Raw genomic sequence first — 21,822 nt, forward strand, 5'->3', positions numbered from 1 at the left:
CTGGGCTCAAGTGATCCTCTTGCCTCAGCCTCCTAAAGTGCTGGGATTATGGGCATGAGCCACCATGCACAGCCTAAACTTTGGAAACTATACAAATACATGGAAATTAAAGCATGCTCCTGAATGATCACTAGGTCAGTAAAGAAATTAACATGAAAATTTTAAAATGTTTTGAAATGAATGAAAATGAAAACACAACATACCTAAACCTCTGGGATATAGCAAAAGCGTGCTAACAGGGAAATACATAGCATTAATACCTACATCATAAAAGTAGAAATATTAAAAATTAACAATCTAACATCATACCTCAAGGAACTAGAAAAACAAAAACAAACCAAACCCAAAGTTAAAAAAAAAAAAGAACGAAGATTAGACCAAAACTAAATAAAATAGAGGCCAAAAGACAATACAAAGAATCAAGGAAACAAAAGTTGATTCTTCAAAAAGATAAACAAAACTGATAAACCACTAGCTAGACTAACCAAGAAAAGAATAATTCTCAATTAACACAATCAGAAATGAAAAAGGAGATATTACAACATACCACAGAAATGTACATGCCACAGAAATACAAAAGATCATCAGAGATTATTATAAACTACAGTACATTCACAAACTAGAAAATCTAGAGGAAATGGATAAATTCCTGGAAGCATATAACCTCCTGATATTGAACCAGGAAGAAATCAAATTCCTTAACAGACCGATAATGAGCAGCAAGATTGAATTAGTAATAAACAAACAAACATAAATAAATAACCTCCCAAAAACAACAAACAAAAGGCCCAGGATGAGATGGATTCACAGCCAAATTTGAACAAGCATACAAAGAATTAATACCAATTACCCTGAAACTATCCAAAAAGTTGAGAAGGAGGGAATTCACCTAACTCATTCTATGAAGACAGTATCACCCTGATACCAAAACCAGATAAGGACACAACAAAAAAGAAAACTATAGATCAGTATTTCTAATGAATGTAGACACATAAATTTTCAACAAAATACTAGCAAATCGAATCCAACCACACAGCAAAAAGATAATACACCATGATTAGCTGGGATTTATTCTAAGGTTGCAAGGATTGTTCAACATGCACAAATCAATAAATGTATAGATTGCATAAACAGAATGAATGAACAGCAAGAACCATATGATCATCTCAATAGACACAGAAAATGCATTTGATAAAATTCAGCATCACTTATGATAAAAATTTACAACAAACTAGGCACAGAAAGAAAATACCATAACATAACAAAGGCAATTTATAACCAACTCACAGCCAAATCACAGTTAATGAGGAAAAGTTGAAGACATTCGCTCTAAAGAACTTGAACAAGACAAGGAAGCCCACTGTCATCACTTTTGTTCAACATAGTACTGGAAGTTCTTGCCAGAACAATCAGGCAAGAGAGAAGAATAAACGGCAAACAAATTGAAAAACAGAAAGTCAAATTCTGATGATATGATATCTAGAAAACCCTAAAACTTCACCAAAAAGAAAAAAAAACATAGATTAGATAAATGAATTCAGTAATCTTTCAGGATATAAACTTGACATACAGAAATCAGTAGCATTCCTATAACCCAATAACGATCTAACCAAAGGATCAAATCAAAAATGGGCAATCTCATTTATAATAGCTACAAAAAGTTAAATACCTAGGAATATAATTAATTAGGGCAGTGAAAAATCTCTATAATGAGAACTGCAGAACCCTGACAAAGGAAACTGCAGATGACACAAGCAAACAGAAAAACATCCCATGCTCATGGGTTGGAAGAATCAATATCATTAAAATGACCACACTCACCAAAGCAATCCACATATTCAATGCAATTCCTACAAAATTACCAACAGCATTGTTGTAAAAAAAAATCCTTAAAGTTATATGGAACCAAAAAAGAGCCCAGAAACCAAAGAAATTCTATGCAAAAAGAAGAAACCCAGAGACAGCATATTACCTGACTTCAAATTATAATACAATATTATAGTAACTAAAACAATATAGCACTGGCACAAAAATAAATACACAGATCAATGAAATAGATTGTGTTTAATACACTCTATTAAAAAAATTGTGCTGGGAAAGTAAGATAGCCATATGCAGAAGAATGAAATTTGACTCCAATCTTTCACCACATACAAAAAGTAACTCAAGATCAATTAAAGACCTAAATTTAAGACCTGAAACTATAAAAGTCCTAAATGAAAACCAAGGAAAAACACTTCTGAACATTAGGTTAGACAAAACATTTATGACTAAGACCCCAAAAGCAAATGCAATAAAAATTAAAATAGACCAATGAGTCTTAATTAAATTTAAAAGCTTCTGTACAGCAAAAGAAACAATCAATAAAGTACACAGAAACCTAGAGAATGGGAGAAAATGTTAGCAAGTTATGTCTCCAACGAATGACTAATATCCAGAATCTACAATGAACTCAAGCAATTCAACAAGAAAAATAAATCCCATTAAAGAGAGGGTAAAGTACATAAACTTACCTTTCTCAAGACATACAAGCATCCTCAAGCATATGAAAAAATTCTCAACATCACCAATCATCAGAGAACTACAAAGTAACACCAAAATGAGATATTATCATACACCATTCAGAATGGCCAATATTAAAAAGTCTACAAATAGCAGATGTTGGTGTGGATGCTGAGAAAAAAGAACCCTTACACCCCTCACATTTGGTAAGAATGTAAATTAGCACAACGTCTATGGAAAACCGTATAGAAAAGTTCTCAAATTACCAAAAATAGAACTACTTTTTGATTCAGCAATACCACTACTGGTTAACTACCCAAAGCAAAAGAAATCATCATGTAAAAAATACACCTGTACTGGTATGTTATCATGGCACTATTCACAATAGCAGTCATGGAATCAACCTAAATGCCCATCAATGGATGACTGGATAAAGAAAAATATATATATATACACACCATGAAATATCATGAATCCATAAAAAAGAATTAAGTCATGTCTTTGCAGCAATGTGTGTGGAGTGGGAGACCATTTTCCTAAGTGAAATAACTCAGAAACAGAAAACCAAATGCCACATGTTCACATTTCTAGGTAAGAGCTAAATAATGGGTATACATGGACATAAAGTTGGAAATAATAGAACTGGGAACTGCAAAAGGGAGGAGGGTAGGAGGGAGTGAGAGTTAAAAAAAAATTATCTATGAGGTTCAATGTTCACCATTTGGGTGATGAGCACACTGGAAACGGAAACCTCACCATCATGCGATATGTCCATGCAACACACCTGCACATGTAATCCCTGAATCTAAAATAAAAACATATGAAAATAAAAAACAATCTAAGGAAAAAGGAAGTTTGGTAATCATGTAACGGGACTTCTAGAGAGTACAACTGAGAGTTTTGTCGAATAAGGGAGGAAAAGGGTATTGGATCAAGGGAGATAAATCAGAATATCATGGTGATAAAAGTACTAAAGAGATAGAAAAGCGAAGGGGCTTATGATTTGTACAGTAATCAAAGAAACCAGGAATGTTAAAGCAGAGGGGGGTGCTACATCAGAGAAAAAGAAAAGGGAAGAGTGCAGTAGCCTCCTTAATCATCTGACATGGAGTCGGCAGCTCAGGTTGTGATCAAGAAAGCCTAAATCTAGTCTTTAGGCGCTCAGGTGTGGGCAGTCATTCTACCAGCTTTGGCTCTATGTTTCTGGTTCTGGTTAAGAGTAAGGCATCAAACCAAGGGACCACCAGGACCAAGGGGTAAGCTTCAAAAAGTACAGTTCTGCTTTTAAGAAGAAGTTCCTTAAGTTAAGGAACTTCCTCCCTACAGGTTCCAGCCCAGAGACATGGGCAGAGGTAATGCTGCTGGTTACTGCTTTGAGCCATTTTGTGCTGCCTCCTACGTGCCCCTCCTTTTGCTCCAAGTTCTAGTCCCACTTGCTTTGTCATCCACTGCCTGCCTATGATAGTTCCCTCTCTGGTCTTCAGTGTCCTCATTGGTAAAATGGACATAATATCCTTTCTCTAGTCCCACATATTCATGCAGTAATGTAAATGATGGGAAAGGGCTTTGAACAATGTGGTAAATTAAAGAGCCTGGGGAACTGACTTTGTCCCAATTTCCCAAGTCCTGCTTCAGAACTGCTCTCCTAGGTCCCAACCCCCTAACTGTTTCCTAGCCCTTTGATCAATGTATGCCTCCTGAGGGGCAAAACTACATGGCATCCCAAGAACAGAGAATAACAGTATAGCTCCATTTCTTCTCTTTGTCATTTCCCATGATCATTTTGGTGTTTGTTTTGTTGTTCACTTATTTGTTTTTGAGGGAATCTCACTCTGTTACCCAGGCTGCAGTGCAGTGGTGTGATCTCAGCTGACTGCAACCTCTGCCTCCTGGGTTCAAGCTATTCTCCTGCCTCAGCCTCCAGAGTAGCTGGGATTACAGGCACCTGTCACGATGCCCGGCTAATTTTTGTATTTTTTGTGGATGGGGTTTCGCCATGTTGAACAGGCTAGTCTCCAACTCCTGTCCTTGAGTGATCTCCCCATCCTAGCCTCCCAAAGTGCTAGGATTACAGGCATGAGTCACTGCACCTGGCCCACATGATCACTCTTTTTTTCTTTTTTTTTTTTTTTTTTTTTAGACAGAGTTTCGCTCTTGTTACCCAGACTGGAGTGCAATGGCATGATCTCAGCTCACCACAACCTCCACCTCCTGGGTTCAAGCAATTCTCCTGCCTCAGCCTCCTGAGTAGCTGGGACTACAGGCGCGCACCACCATGCCCAGCTAATTTTTGTATTTTTAGTAGAGATGGGGTTTCACCTCGTTGACCAGGATGGTCTCGATCTCTTGACCTCGCGATCCACCCACCTCGGCCTCCCAAAGTGCTGGGATTATAGGCGTGAGCCACCACGCCCGGCCATGATCACTCTTAAAACCTATTTACTGGGACCATTTTCCTGGTTGGTGGAGCCTATTCACTAGATCAAAAGGAAGGGGCACATGTGTTTCACAATGGGCATTCAGTCATGGGATGATGTGAGGAGTGGGTGTGTGTGAGATAAATGCTGAAGTAGGTCTAGGGCACATTTTGACTCTTGTGGACAAGTGAGTAACTACAGCTCTCATATGAAGAGATGTCAAGACAGCTACCTTGAATTTCTCCATCTTAACCCCAGCCTTCACTTTTTTCCATTCCTTCCTGCTCTCATCATCCAGCCCTTTCTCCCATTCTTCCTCAATTCTCAGGCTGCACCCGACTCTCCTGTTCCATCCAACTTTTTCAGTTTCTGCCCTACCTACTACCCTAACTTAAGGATTGCCCTTTCCATCTCTCCTCTGTTGGCTTTAACATGTGCATTTTCCACCACTATTGTTCATCAGGGTCCCAATTTCCACTACTGCCTTCTCTTTCACCCTAATTCTCCTCCTAGCTCTGGCTTCTAGTCCTCTGTATTCTAGTCTCCACCCACATTCCAGCCACGTGTAACCAGGCTTGTTGGGAGCTCACAAACCTCATCTTGGAGACATGGTTGCACTACTACTGTGACAGTTCTTGGGCCAGGACTGTGGATTCCCAGCAGCCTAACCTGGTGGGCATAGGGAATGCAAGACAATGGCAAAACAACATTCAGCCTCAACAGTCTGTTCCTTCCCTCCTCTGCGTGATCAGCCAGACTTCATTAGCCTCTACATTTGGAACTGGCTTCTCCATGGAACTTGCCTGTAACCACACAGCAAATTGCAGGACAAGTGGCAGAGAAGATGGAGGAAAGAAGTAGAAAGCATATAATTAGGAATAAAATAATTGGCCAAAATCAGGTCTAATCATGTGTCCAGTACTTCCTGGGTCTGCCCCTTGACAGTAAGTCCTTTCCTGGCAGTATGCAGGAGTAATTCTAGTAACCAGGCTGGATTCTGAGAAGCTGGGGCAGGGCAGTACAGGGGCACTGTTGCCTGGAGACAGCAGAGGACACTGTTGCCTGGAGAAGACCCAGGATGGAGAGAGGTGCTGAGAGAGGCCAGACTAGACAAGCAGCGCCAAGTTTGTAGTGGGACACCCAAGGGAGGAGGCAATTCCAGATGAGGTCTATCAGAACCAGACCTTGCAGGGACTGGACCTCAAAGAGCTATGCACACAGAAACCCTATGCACAGTATAGGGTTTGTGTGAATCCCTCCACAGGGACTTCTGATACTGTTTTAGACCTTCGGAAAGTTCAGGGACCTATGCACGCAGAAACCCTATGCACAATATAGGGTTTGTGTGACTCCCTCCACAGGGACTTCTGATACTGTATTAGACCTTCAGAAAGTTCAGCGGTAGTAGCCTCTGGGCCCACAGTGCTCCTTTGAAGACACAGCCCTACGCTCCACTCTTGCCACTGTGGATGCTCATTGGGCAGTTTCATCTGGGCCTTTCACATCAGCTCCTCCTAAATGTGACTGGACCTCAAATGAATCTTCAGACCCACATGCCCAACCACCTCTCAGCTACCTTCCCTGGACAACCTATAGGTCACATGATTACCAGGAAGCCCATGTCTCAGCATGGTAACCTGGAGAAACCTGCAGATGCCAGGCTTCTGAATCTCATTCACCATGCTTCCCAGGGCTCAAGGAAGAAATACCCAGAGAAACACGCTGAAAAATCAGGAAATTGGATGAAATTCAGAGCCCTTAGAGCCTAGCCTTCTCATTCATTCATACAACTCCAGTCTAAAATGTGCAGCTCTGAAGCAGGGCTGCTTCACAGAAACTTGTGTAAATAGCACAGTAAAGCCCAGGTTTTTCCAGTGAGGAGAGAGTAAACACTCTGATGATGTGCAACAGCACCTCTTCAGATATGGAGCATCTCCTTGGAGAGAGGAGACTATGGAAAACAGGGAGAACATTCTAGTTGGAGCTCCCACCACTTACACAAAAAAAGGTCTAAGTCTAAAAGGGAGAGACCTGGCTCACAGGGGTGTGAAGTGTGCATGTGGAAACACTGCATCTTTAACTTTTCTTGACATCTTGTGTCAGGCTTACTATGGCAGGAAGGACAAGTGTGGCTAGCCCAGCCAGGGCTGTCCTGCTCAGACCTCTCTAGGCTTTGCAATGCTGGGATACTGGAGAAGCCACACTCAATGCGCATCTCTCAGCCTCACATCTCCTGGTCAACCCAGAATGTCACAATCACAGGCTGAACCACTTCTGGGTCTACAATGACATCACTCTGTACAAGACTAAAATGTGGAGGTTGGGAAAAGATCATCACCACAAGTAGCATCCCACAGGATTTAATGCCCAGAGCTTGCATGGCCCACAGAAATATTACCTTTAGAAAAATGCAAGAGGGTGAACATTCACCACCGAGGTGGGTCTAGGGGCATTCCCAAGCCACCAACCTTACCTTAATATGTCCCTTCCCAATCTCTCAACATCACATAAATGGGAATATCTAATACCTAAGCAGCCATTCTTTTTTTCTTGGTAAGTGTCTCAGTCTGTTTTCTGCTGCTATAACAAAATACCACAGACTGAATAACTTATAAAGAAAAGGAACCTATTTCTCACAGTTCTGGAGGCTGAGAAGTACAACAGCATGGCCCTGGCATCAGGCAAGGGTCAGCCCATGCTGGAGGGCAGAAGGCAGAAGTGAGCATGTGAGACAGAGATAAGAAATTAGGCTAAACTTGGTTTTATAGCAAATCCAGCCTCTCAATAACTAACCCACTCCTGCAATAATGGCACCAATCCATTCATGAGGGCAGAGCCCTCATGATCTGATCACATCCTGAAGGCTCCACACTAATTAAATCTCAACATGAGGTTCAGAGGGCACAAACATTCAAACCATAGCAGTAAGTAATCCTTTTTCTTAAAAAAAAAATTATGGATATTTTACTAAAATTATAAATTTGCTTTAAAAAATTTTTAAATAATACAGAATGCTATAGAGTGGGAGTAGGTAGGAAGAGTCTACAAATCCCCAATCTTCCCCGCTCCCTCTCCACTCCCCATCCCATTCTGCACTACCAGGGTAATCACCGCTAACATTCCATGTTTTGTGAATATTCTGAATGTTTTTAACGCAAATGAGATCATTTCTTACACATTATTCTGCAACTTACTTTTTTATTTAATGTATGTTAGAGAGCTTTCCATATAAATAAAATACGTGTGGCCCATTTTAATAGCTATAAACCATTGTATTCATGTACCATCATGAGGGTGCACTGCCACCTTGGACGAACATGTAGGCTACTTCTTAGTGTCTATATTTTCGCTTTTGTTATTATTAGAAAGCAGCAAGAAACAGCCTGTACACAGAACTTTGCAAATTTATGTGAATTTATCTACAAAATAAATTCATAAAAGTAGAAATGGTGAGTCAAAGGAACATTTAAAATGTTTATAGATATTGTCAAATTGATCTTCAAACACTTGTACCATTTGTTCTCCCAGGAACAACAGTGTGCAAGAGTATTTGTTTGAATGGACCTAAGTCAACTGAGGGAGTTACCAACTTTTAAATCTTTGCCAATCCAGTGGGGGTAATATGATAATCTGTCCATTTATTTTGTATTTCTTTCATTATCAGTGAGCATGAGTCTGTTTATAAGACAGATTCATTCTTTTTTATGCAAACTCCCTCTTTATGTCTTATACACATTTTTCTCTGAATTTTGATCTTTTTCTTTTCTGATTTTAGAAGCAATTTTGGTACTATAGAAAATGGGTCCTTTTGTTATAAGTGTTGCCATTATTTTTTTCCAGGCTGTCTTTTGACTTTCCAATGGTACTTTCTTCAAGAAATTTTTTTTTATTTTTGTATGGGCAAATCTGTTTATCCTCTTCCTTATGGTTCTTAGTTTTATGTCATACTTAAAAGACTCATACCCATTCCAAGATCATTTTTTAAATTCATGAAAGTCTTATTCTAGTGTTTTTATAGATCCATATTTTCACATTTAAGCGTTTGATCCTTCTGGAATTTATTTTGGTATAAGAAAGGAAGTAGATAACAAGCTTTACCAGGTGGAAGAGTTACTCTTACCAGGAAACCACACTAAGTTCAAATGTCAAAAAAAAATTGTGTTATCCATATATCATGTACTGAATGTGTAAGGGCTGTGCAATACACTGACATTTCATTGATCACCTCAACCTTGGCTGGATGTTTGTTCTGCGTATATGATGACCGTTCAGTGTGTGAAGCTTGCTGATTCAGACCTCAGTTTATCTGCTGGTGTGGGACCTAGTAAATGCACCAACATCAGTCATCTAGGTGCCTCTTTATTGAGTTGTTTTCCTAATTCAGAATTTTTTTAAGTTTTGAGTTTATTTACTACAAAACAAAGCTGACAAATACATAAATCTGTCTCACTCATTGAACCATTAAGTATCCTCTATTTTTTTCAATCGTTTTTGGGGTACAGGTGGTTTGGGGTTACATGGGTAAGTTCTTTAGTGGTGATTTCTCAAATTGTAGTGCACCTGTCAGCAAGTAGTGTATACTATACCCAATATGTAGTCTTCTGTCCCTCACCCACTCCAAACCTCCCTCCCCCAAGTCCCCAAAGTCCATTATATTATTCTTATGCCTTTGCATCCTCATAGCTTAGCTCCCTCTTATAAGAGAACATACGGTATTTGGTTTTCCTATTCCTGAGTTACCTCATTTAGAATAATGGCCTCCAGCTCCATCCAGGTTGCTGCAAGATACATTATTTTGTTCATTTTTATGGCTGAGTAGTATTCCATGGTGCATATATGCCACATTTTCTTTTTCCACTAGTTGGTCAACGGGCACTTAGGTTGGTTCCATATCTTTGCAATTGCACCAATTCAGAAATTCTTAACCTTTTTGTGCCATAGACCTATCTGGCAAAATATTTTTTTTAAAACACATAAGATCACAAAAGAAACAAATACCTTAAAATTGAATTCTATCCACAGACTCCTTGGTTTATGGATCTAAGATTACTTGAGACTTCTTTTCTGCCACAGACATTCTAAAACACCACTTCTTAGAAGTAAACACAAAACCCTCTCCAATGGTCAGACTCTCACCTACTGCTGACAACTGGTCTCTCTGAATCCTGGGCTTTCCTCTGCCTCAGTGCCTCTTTCTGTGGTCACTGACTCCCACTTACCTAGTTTGCAATCCACTACTCCACATCAGATGAACCACTGCCAAATTCATAAGAGGTAGGCTAGATTAAGGAAAGTGAATTTATATAAAATAATACCACCTTAGCTTGCTCTCTTTTATTTCCATACTTATTCTCATTCTTTTTTCCCACCCGGTGCTAACATCTCTTGCCCTGTTGCTTCCTCAAAGGGAATCTCTTACTACTCAGTCATCCAGTGTACAGCTCCATATAATAGTCCTGTTACAATTTGGTTGTTTTGTTTGTCCCTAAATAAGTGTATCTTTCTCCATGTCACCATTCTGGAGGTCTTCCTGATCCCTGCCTTGAGAAATAAGTTGACATCAGAAGGTCATCTATGATGAACTATTATCTGAGAATATTTGGAGAGCAGAAGGAAAATGATAACCATGATTTGTGTGATAAGAGGAGCCATTCTGAATGAGGTATCAATTGAGTTGAGACTCACACAAAAGAAATACCTCCCTTTGGAGACACCAGGAAGTCTGAAACTGATTCCATCTGGTTTGTCTGTGATATATAACATTACTGGGTCATTAGTCTTTGCCTTTGCTCAAAGCTCTCTAACATCTGGACCAGCAATGTCAGAGTCCTCACAGGCATCCCCACACCAAGAATTCTGTAGCCTATGTGGGAGAGGACCTTTGATTTCAAAGGCTGAAAGAGCATCAGTTAAAAAAAAACCTTTTGGCTCCTTAGTGACTAGAGAATACATAAGACCCAAAAACTTTTTTTCTCTCTCTCTTCAACTCTATGCTGAAAGAGTAACTGAAAGGAAAGAACTACAAAAAGTAAGTGGTAAGTCCCTGGACAAAAACAAGTGTCATTAACAAGCAATTCAACTTTTCTCTAAGATGAGCCATTCCGACTATAAACACACCGACAAAAAGAATTTTAACCCCTAAGTAGCAAAGTTTTTCACAGAGCTACTACATTAAAAAGAGATGATAGACATGAAAACACATTTTTTAAAATCTTAACAGCTGGTAAAGGTATAATTATCAACAATAATCAGTTTTCTTCAACTGAACCTGGTTGAAAAATCATAAACATTCCAAGTTATGAACTCAGAACATTTATTTTAGACCTCATTTTGTCTGATGTAAGATTACTCATTCCTGTATGCACAACAAAAGGCCGAGAAGAGACCGCAGAGGTCATCTAGCTTAATCCCTTCTTACGGGTGAAGAAATAGAGTATCAGAAAGGTGAAACGAAATGCTCAAGTCACAATGAGTCCGTGCAAAGCCAGAGCACTCCACAGATCTGCTAACTTGGTGGTCTTTCTAGTGATACCATACCCCCTCCCAGAAACAAATTTAGCGAGTTACATTGTCAGTTACACAAAGCCCTGTTGGACTCACTACCTCCCTTTTGTTTCTCACATTTTCTATTCAATCTTCCCCACTCTGCTGTCTTCCCCAGGAGGCTGACTTATATAGACTACCTCAACTGACATGCTTGTCCTCTGGTTTCCAGTTGAGTTTAATCAAAGAAGATCCCCAGCAAGAGGAGGAAAGGATAGAGGATAGAGAGGTTGGGTTGCTTATTCCCTGGAGTCCCCTCCATGCCCATGTTAGTGTCATCCTGAGATGAGAGCTCCACACAGCTCTTTCCCTCCCGTCTCTTCACCCCTTCATGCCTAAGGGTGTGTGTTGGTTTCCTAAGGCTGCCATAACAAATTTCCATGCTTAAAACAACAGACATTTGCCCCAAAGTTCTGAGGCCAGAATTTTGAAATCAAGGTTTTAGTAGAACCATGTGCTCTCTGAAGGGTATAAGTGAGGATCTTTCCTTGCACCTGCCTTGCTTCTGAAAGTTGCTGGCAATCCTTGCCATTTCTTGGCTTATAGATGCATCACTCCAATCTCTCCTTCAGCTTCGTGTGATGATTTCCCTGTGTCTCTCTCTGTGTCTCTTCTCCTCTTATTATAAGAATGTTAGGCATATAAGATTATGGCCCACATTTTTTAAAAACTTAAACAGCTAATGACCCATCTTCATTTAATTATATCTGCAAAGATTCCCATTCCAAATAAGATCACATTCAGAGAAACAGGAGGTTACAGCTTCAACATCTTTTTTTGAGGGACACAATTTAACCCATAACACGATGATAACAAAGCCCTGCTACTCCTTGCCCCAGGGAACTGCATTATCCTGTGATTTTTCATAGATCTGACCTGCATTCCTACAAATAATCCTTTACTAAATTTTCCTCAAGTTCCAATTCCACTTAGGATATAGAAAGCCCAAGAGAATACTGATCCCACCCCAACAACGAGAAAAAGCCCAAGAACCTATTCATGAGTCCATCAGAGAGTTGAGAACACAAAGCAACCAAGTGAAGTCAGTTCCAGTGAGTCATAGACCCCTCTGTGGAGAGATGGAGCACACAAACTGTTTCCCTTTTGGCAGAGTACAAAAGGAAAAGGCAGGTGCCATAAAAGTAATTAAAAAGAAAACAGCTAAAATGTTAACAAATTCTTGAAGGTCAGGTGTGGGCTAATGACACAATATGCAATCCCTAGACCCCTATAGACAAGCAGAATCTGCACCCACTCAACAGTTATTTCTCTTAAACCTTTACCAGGTACTCTTGAGAAGGGATTCTGGCAGGATAGGAAACTTGAGTGAGTCTCTTCAATGGTACCAACATTCTGGTCATGAACATCTGCAGCTGCGGTGGAACACGCACAAGGTCTCACCCACTTCTTTTATATGAAGCAAAAGTCTAAAGCTGCTGTGGAGAAGGCAAGGAAACCTCCTGCTTTCAGAGCACTGGCAAAGATCCCTGCTTCTCAAAAGGAAAGACAGCAAAAGTTCTCGGCTACAGGGGTAAGAAAGCTTCTGAAAGAGGGAGAAACTCTCTCTCGCCCAGAATCCTACACTCATACAAAGCCACTGAAGGCAAAGCAGAAAAATTTGACTACACGAGAGGTCCCACAGACAATAGATTGGTGCAAAAGTAATTGTGGATTTTGCCATTAAAAGTTATGGCAAAAATCACAAATACTTTAGTACCAACCTAATATGGCTGAAATGCAGGGGAGGGATAAAAACACTGAGAAAGTGCCACCACTAAGACTCAAGGACACAGCACCTACCTAAGACAAGTGCTGTACCAGAAGAACAAAGATCTTCCCCACTGCCTCACAAGCCTCACACCAAATAACATACAACAGTCTACACCTGGAGATGGAGCACATAAACTATTTCCCTTTTGGCAGAGCATGAAAGGAAAAGGCAGGTGCCATAAAAGTAGGTAAAAAGAAAACAGCTGAAATTTTTTTTTTCTAACCAGTGTCATGTGATACTAAACAAATTCTTCAAGGTCAAGTTTGGGCTAATGACACAATATGCACTCCCTAGACCCCTATAGACAAGCAGAATCTGCACTCATTCGTCAGTTATTTTTCTTCCTTTCTTTCTTTATTGTATTTGGGCTGTGGGGTACATGTGCACGTCCTGCATCCTGCAGGATTGTTGCATAGATACTTACATGCCATGGTGGTTTGCAGTCTCCATTCCCCCTCCCCACCATCGCCTAATGTCAGGCATTTTTCCCGGTGTCATCCCTCCCCATCCTCCCCGATCCCCCCCACCCCATTGTCCCTCCCCTCCCCTCCCCTCCCACCCCCCCCCCGACCTAGCCCTGCAAGTGTTGTTCCCTTCCCTGTGCTCAAGTGTTCTCATTGTTCATCACCTGTCTATGAGTGAAAACATGTGGTGTTTGGTTTTCTGTTCTTGTGTCAGTTTGCTGAGTTATTTTTCTTAAGCTTTACCAGGTACTCTTAAGAAGGAATAAAAAAGAAATCACATGGAAATCTAGAAGTAAAAAGCACAATACACCTGAGGGTATAATGGCGAGAATATGAATAAAGATCCTATGTGTGATGGAAACATGCAGGGGCTACTAAAAACTAATGGTGAAACATAAATACAGATTAAAAACTCTCAACATCTCAGGCCCCATATCAAGTGCAAGTTAGCAGCAGTCCACCACTGAAGGAATTTGAAGCTCACAGCCTACTGAAGGTAAGTAACTACAGTGATTACCAAACCTAAACTCAGTATGTACTGACAAGAGTAACTTAAACCCATTCACTAGTAGATGAAATAAGAAAAGTCATGCCCATTTCAAGCATAAATATGACTTACCTCAGATACCACTATTCTTTTACATAAAATATGTGTCAGTCAATCAAAAATAACAAGACAGACAGAATAACAAGTTAAAGCAAACCATTATGAAGACACAGAGCAATCAATAGATTAATAAGATCCAGAGATGATATGGGCATTAGCATTATCAGACAGATTTTTAAACAACTAGAGAATATTTTAAATAATCTAGTTGAATAGGTGGGTAACTTGCATGAAGAGATTGAAATTTTAGCAAATCAATAAAAACTATCAAAAAGTCACATGGATGGTCAGGTGTGGTGGCTCGTGCTTGTAATCCCAGCACTTGGGAGGCCGAAGCAGGCAGATAGATCACTCGAGTTCAGAAGTTCGAGACCAGCCTGGCCAACATAGTGAAACCCCATCTCTACTAAAAATTCAAAAATTAGCCATGTTTGGAGGTACACTCTTGTAATCCTAACAACTCAGGAGGCAGAAGCAGGAGAATCACTTGAACCCAGGAGGCAGAGGTCACAGTGAGCTAAGATCGCATCACTGAATTCCAGCCTGGGCAACAAAGGGAAACTCCACCTCAAAAAAAAAATTTTTTTTAATTAAAATTAAAAAAGAAGTCACATGAAAAGCTAGAAACAAAAAGCATAATGCAATGAGTTTAGGATTTGTTGTTGCTATATTACTTCCAGTAAACATGATATCTGACATACAAAATTCTTGCAATAAGACATAGCTTAAGAAAAAACAAGTAAAACTGAAGATAAGTGAAAAAATATTTTCCAAATTGAAACAGAAGAAAACAGAACATGAAAGAACTGTGGTAGAATATCAAACAGTTTAACATATGTGTAATTAAAATTCCAGATGGAAAAGAGAGAAAGAACATACAAAAAAAATATTTGAAGAGGTAATGACATAATTTTCCATAATTAATAAGAGACAACACACCAGCTCTAAATAGCTCAGAGAAGCACAAGCTAAATAAATACACACAGACACAAAGACCCATCATACTCAAACTGCTGAACTCAAAGAGAAAGAGAAAATCTTGAAGGCAACCAGAGAAACAAGAAACATTACATACAGAGATACAAAGATAAGAATGACAGACTTTGCATCAGAAACTATACAAGACAAGACAAGAGAGTGGGATCTTTAAAGTGCTGAAAGAAAAAAATGTCAACCTAGATTTCTATGTCCAGCAAAAATATCTTTTATAAATGAATGCAAAATAAAAATATTTTCTATAAGACAAAAGTTTAGAAAATTCATTGCCGGTAAACCTGCATTAAAAGGGGAGTTAAAGAAACCTCTATAGAATGATAAAAGATAGAAATTTGGACCCACAGGGGCAATAAAATTGGTAATATCAGAATATATATAAAAGTATTTTTTCTTATTTTTAGTCTCTCTTTAAAGGAAATTAACTTTCTTAAGCAAAATAATAGCAATAAAATTATGAAATTTATGGCATATATAGAAGTAAAATATATGACAAAAAAACACAAGAGACAAAGAAAATAAAATACACTGTTGTACTATTAAGAAAGCAATATAATTAATTAACCATAGACTGTAATATATGATGATACATTTTGCTAATCCTGCATCAAATACTAAACAATTTAAAAGTGGTACAACTAATAATCCAATAGTGGAATCACAAAAAAAATACTCAAATAATGCAAAATAAGGCAGAAAGAGAATAAGGAAACAAAAATGTGGCATTTAGAAAATAAGTAGCAAGATGGTAACTGGAAATCCAATGATATCAATAATTTTATTAAATAAAAATGAAGTCTATCTGTCCCCATTAGAAGGCAGAGATTGTCAAATTAGAAAAGTAGCAAAAGTAGTAAGACCCAGATCCATGCAGTTTACAAGAAACCCACTTTTTATATATAAAGACAAAGGTAAGTGAAAAAATGGGGAAAAATATAACAAAATAACACTAATCAAAAGAAATCTAGATCAGACAAAAGTGGCTTCCAAACACTGAATGCTGAAAACTATGAAGAATATTACATAATGATGAGGGGATATGGTATGCCAGGAAGACTTAACAATCCTAACAACCCTAAATGTACCTAAGACAAGTTTCCAAAATACACAAAGCAAAGACTAATAGACTCAAGTAAGAAATAGGCAAATCCACAAGCTGACATTGACGTTAGAGAATTCAACATTCCTCTATCAGTAATTAATAAAACAAATACACAGATAATTAGTATGGATATAGAAAATCTAAGTAATAGTATAAACCAGCTTGACCTTCTTGACACTATACAACATTCCACTTAATGACGGCAGGATAAACATTCTTTTCAAGTGGACATAAGATATTCACCAAGAGCAACCATGTTCTCAGCTATATTTAAAAAAAAAAATCTGAAAAAATTTAAAAGGAATTTTAAAAACGCAAAGTATGTTTTATAACTACAATGAAATTAAACTAGAAATCAATAACAGAAAGATATCTGGAAATGCCCCAAATATTTGAAAATTAACACACTTTAAAATAAGAAAATCACAAGGTTGATTTAAAAATATTTGGTATTAGATTTAAAATGAAAATACAATCAAAATTAATGGGATGCAGGTCAAGCAGTGATTAAAGGAAAACTCATGGCATTAAATGCTAATATTGGAAGATAAGAATGTTCTTATCTTCCAATTAATATTGGAATCAATGATTTAACTGTCTAACTTAAGGAACTAGAAAAAGGACAAATTACACCCAAAGCAAGCAGAAGGAAGAAAATAAAGGTGAGAGGAAATCAATAAAATATAAGAAACAAAATCAAAATTGCTGTTTCCAAATCTATCTTCCTACTATCCCTTCCTGATTCCTTATGTCGGACACTATGGAAATTTTGCAGAGGACTGAAGGATCTTATTCCTGCCTCCTGGGTGAACTTGGGAATGAAATTAATCAGAAGCAAAAATCCAAACTGTGTAGCCATGGCTGAGTTGTTGAAACATCAGAAAATTTTCATAATACTTGAAGAAATTTTTTTTCTCACCAATGTTTATGCATTCCAAAGATAAAAATCTAGATTTTTCATCAACATTCAAAAAATACTACAATTGCCTAAAAATTGGCTATTTGTATTTTTTTTCTGCTTAACAGAAAGACCTTTCCAATAAATAGTTAGACATCCCCCCTCCATTGGATGTAATAAATCTTAAATTATCTGTCTAGCAAACATCATACTTGGAAAGTAATTTGGACGAACTCTCCGTTCCATTTTGGGTAAGTAGTAATCCAACCTCTCCTTGAACACAACCAGGACTCTGAACTTACTTCAAGACATTATACTTTCGGAAAACGGTAATAATTTCAAAATCTCTGCTATGTTACATTCTCTCCAAATCTACCTCCCTGAATCTTATGTCCATAATGGTGATAAAGGAACACCTAATGAAAATAATCCAGATTGATTTAATCTGGAAAATCACAAGGCACCAAAATAAAGATGTCCTTTCCAGTGGAAACAATAGCAGGTAACTCATTTGCGCTAATAGCCACTTGACTGAGCAGCAATCCTAGATGAGTGAGCAGTTGATTTCATCCATATAAATGTTTTTATTCCCTCCACCCCTGAGATGGAGTCTTGCTGTGTCACCTAGGCTGGAGTACAGTGGCGTGATCTCAACTCATAACAACTTCCGCCTCCCAGGTTCAAGCAAGTCTCCCTGCTTCAGCCTCCCATGTACCTGGGATTACAGGTGCCTATCACCACAATGGGCTAATTTTTTTATTTTTTAATAGAGACAGGATTTTGCCATGTTGGCCAGGCTGGTCTTAAACTCCTGACTTCAGGTGATCCACTCGCCTCGGCCTCCCAAAGTGCTGAGATTACAGGCCTGAGCCACCATGCCTGGTCCATTCATACAAATTCTTAAGGGATAACTGCTAGATGGCAATATGGAGGATTCAAGACTAGTTTTGTGCTCGATTTTCTTTGGATGTATACAGAGGAATGTAGCAAATATTTGTTTAGTGTCTATTATGAAACAGGCACCATACAAGGCACTTTATAGAGACATTCTCATTTAATTCTTACTGATAATCCTTACTATTACTTCTCATTTTATGGATGAAGAAATTAAGGTTCAAAGAAGTTAAATAATGTGTCTGAAGCTATGAAGTTTGTAAGCAAAAACTCAGGGTTTTGAACACATCTTTTAAGTTTCAAAGCAGATCTTACTCAATGCATCACTGTGCTTAATTAACCAAAAGCAGAACCTAAGCTGTCCTTTCCTGACTCCCTATGCAGGATGCTATGATAGTTTTGTAGAGGACTGAAGCACCCCATTCCTGCCTTCTGGGTGAACCCGGAGTAAAATAAATCAAAATCAAAATCCAAAATATTTAGCCATAGCTGATGAGAAATGGGCAGATTTATTAACAATTTCCCCATTCCTCCTTCTCCCCCACACACACACCTAATGCTCCTTCCAGCACCCTCTTGGGGTCCATAACAGTCCCAGGCCCCCCAAACACCATCTGTTCTGGGTTTGCCTTTCCCAGATTGTGCTTCTACTTCAGGATGAGCCCTCAGCCTCCTTCCTGCTTGTCTCACTTCAAGGCCTGGTTTGATCACCTCTGAAAACTTAATTCATTGCTTCAAATACTGCTAAGAGGAGTAACATTTTCAAAGAGGAGTCCTAGAAAGGTCACTGCAATAGAGTGAGGAAACGTTTGGTGTGGAGAACAGTAGGACGTTTCATCCCTAAAGTTTAATACACAATGGCGTCCCAAACTAACATTCTTTTCCATAAAAACTTCCATTATTTCGCCTCTGCTACCTGGGGGTGCTCATTTTCTTATAAGGTGAGCAGGCCCTGCCTGGGATGCTGCCAGCATCTTGAGGGCACAGTTCGTGTCTTATTCTTCTTCATATTCCTGATATATTAATAATTCCTAGCACATAGTAGGGGCTCAATCGCTCTTTGTTAGTGAATGAAAGAAGGAATGGGCAGAAAAGCAGGATTGCGTGGAAATGTGACCCGCTCCAGCGCAGTGAACTCAGCTAATTTATCTCTCTGGCCACTGTCTAGGGAAGCAATGACATTAGCCATAACAAAAATACACATTGCCAGGTCTCCTTCATAGAAAAACAGTCTGAATAAACAGAATAGGAGCTCTGATGATAAAGAGACCTCATTCCAATGAGGGAGGCAATCCAAATCGATCTAAATGCTCCGGGAATCTGAACACTCAGAATTTAAGGAAAAGTATGTCTAGACATCTAGGGTCATTAAATGCTCAAAGTCATGTCCTTTATTCCTTATTTCATCCCAGCTTTGGGGTGTTTTACATCCAGTACTATACAACCTGAATGAATAGCTCTACAAATCCAAGATACAAACCAGTTGATTACATCTGTCATTTTTCCAATTTTATCTCAAGCCTCCTCCTGCCATTATCTCAACCTTGATAGAGAACCCCAGAAATCTGCAAAGGGTCCCCCTTGAGCATTTAGCCAAGTACTGATCAATGGGTGCATATGGATAAACTACTCAAGACAAGGGAAAAAATCATGCAAAGGGGTTAGAGGAAGCAGCTCTCACACAGGACCAAGAAGAGTGCCTGTTCCCATCACCCAGATTGGAGAAACTCAAAACTCACTGGGCATGACATTGAGGATGGAAGAAGGTCTTGCCTCAGTGGTAGATGATAATTACCCCTTCACTAGCACTGCTCAGACCCACCTAACAATCTAAAAAGCAAGCTCTGAAAGATCTGCATGTTTATAAGTGACTTAACTGCCTCCCAGAGCAAAACTCTGGGAGATTTACAGGAATAGGAAAATATCCATTGTCACTTTGCTTTGTATACTGGTTTGGAAAATCTGATCCTAGTCTAATTTATTTGTCTTTGTAAGTGATTTCATCTTTTTACCTGGAGAGAGGCCTTGAGAACTTTATTTTTTGAGAACTAATAGTTGTACCAGGATAAGTCTGAGAATTCATTGTTCTGGGTTCATTTTCCCAGATAACTTCTTTCCATGTGTGGGTTTACATCTTTTTCTACTTTTGGAAAGTTTTCTTAGATTACAGTTTTAAATGTTAATTCTGTACCATTGTTTTATTTTTCTTCTCTGGGGACTCAGATAACACATATAATATTCTTTCTTAGCCTGTCTTCCATTTTTACTACTTTCTGAGACTTTTTACTTTTTTCTTTACTCATTTTCATTTCTTTGGTGTCTTCCTGTTTTCCTGTCCCTTATTAAATGTTTACTTGGTCCCTTCTTCCTTGTACATCTTGTAATTTATTCTTCATTTCTGAGACAACTTTGTCTTTTTCTACCATTTCTTTACTGAGTTTAATGAACTCTTTCTTTTCCTCCCTGTTTTTTGTTCCATTTCTGCTCTTAATTTTTTAATTTTATATCCTCAAATGTTTGTTTCAATACAGTCATGCACCACATAATGGCATCTCAGTCACATAGAAAGACAGTGGATCCATAAGATTCTAATGGAGCTGAAAAATTCCTATCGCCTTGTGATGTCGTAGCCATTGCAATGTCATAGCACAACGCATTCATGTTTGTGGCAATGTGGGTGCCAACAAACCTACTGTGTTGCCAGTCATGTAAAAGTCTTGACCATACAATTATGTCCAATATATAACACAAGGTCATGACACTAAATGACCATGTTACCAGTTTATGTATTTACTCTACTATAATTTCATCATGTTAAAGTGTACTTCTACTTTTCTTTTTTAGGTTAACTGTAAAACGGCCTCAGGCAGATCCTTCAGGAGGTATTCCATAAGAAAGCATTGTTATCACAGAAGAAGACAGTTCCATGCATGTTTCTGACCCTGAAGAGCTTCTAGTGGGACAAGATGTAGAAGAGAGTAGTACTGGTGATCCTGACCCTACGTAGCCCTAGGCTCATGTGTGTGTGTCTTCATTTTTAAGAAAAAAGTTTTAAAACTAAAAGTAGAAAAAAAGCTTATAGAATAAGGGTATAAAGAAAACATTTTGTACAACTATACAATATGTTTATGTTTTAAGTTAAATGTTACTACAAAAGATTCAAAAAGCTTTAAAAAATTAAGTTTATAAAGTAAAAATGTTATAGTAAGGTAAGGTTGCTTTATGATTGAAGAAAGAAACATCATTTTACAAAGTTAGTGTAGCCTAAAGGTGCAGTGTTTATAAAGTCCACAGTAGTTTGCAATAATATCCTAGGCCTTCACTTTCACTCACCATTCACCCACTGACTCACCCAGAGCAACATTCTATCCTGCAAACTCCATTCATAGGAAGTGACCTATACAGGTAAACCACTTTGATTCTGTATTTTTACTGTACCTTTTCTATATTTAGTTATGTTTAGATACAGAAATGCTTCCCATTATGTTCCAATCGCCTACTGTATTGAGTACAGTAATTTGGTGTCCAGGTTTGTAGCCTAGGAGCAATAGGCTAGACCACACAGCCCAAGTGGGTAGTAGGTGTACCATCTGGATTTGCGTAAATAAAGTCTATGATGGTCACACAACAC

The 21,822-nt window shown here is 38.6% G+C and overlaps 2 long non-coding RNA genes across 9 annotated transcripts in view; one reads left to right on the forward strand and one right to left on the reverse strand.

The window, feature by feature from the left end:
• Window positions 1-21,449, forward strand: part of LOC118146780 (uncharacterized) — a 28,247-nt gene extending 6,798 nt beyond the window's left edge. Inside the window, exons 2-3 of the long non-coding RNA XR_004732752.3 lie at window positions 12,749-12,993; window positions 21,036-21,449. This is a non-coding gene — a long non-coding RNA (uncharacterized LOC118146780). The remainder of the gene's footprint in view (window positions 1-12,748; window positions 12,994-21,035) is intronic.
• The window catches only part of LOC118146779 (uncharacterized), a 358,558-nt gene that overhangs the window by 201,424 nt on the left and 135,312 nt on the right, over window positions 1-21,822 (reverse strand). The window lies entirely within an intron of this gene.

Source organism: Callithrix jacchus, chromosome 13 (genome assembly GCF_049354715.1).
Source record: "Callithrix jacchus isolate 240 chromosome 13, calJac240_pri, whole genome shotgun sequence".
In the NCBI taxonomy this organism is placed as follows: domain Eukaryota; kingdom Metazoa; phylum Chordata; class Mammalia; order Primates; family Cebidae; genus Callithrix; species Callithrix jacchus.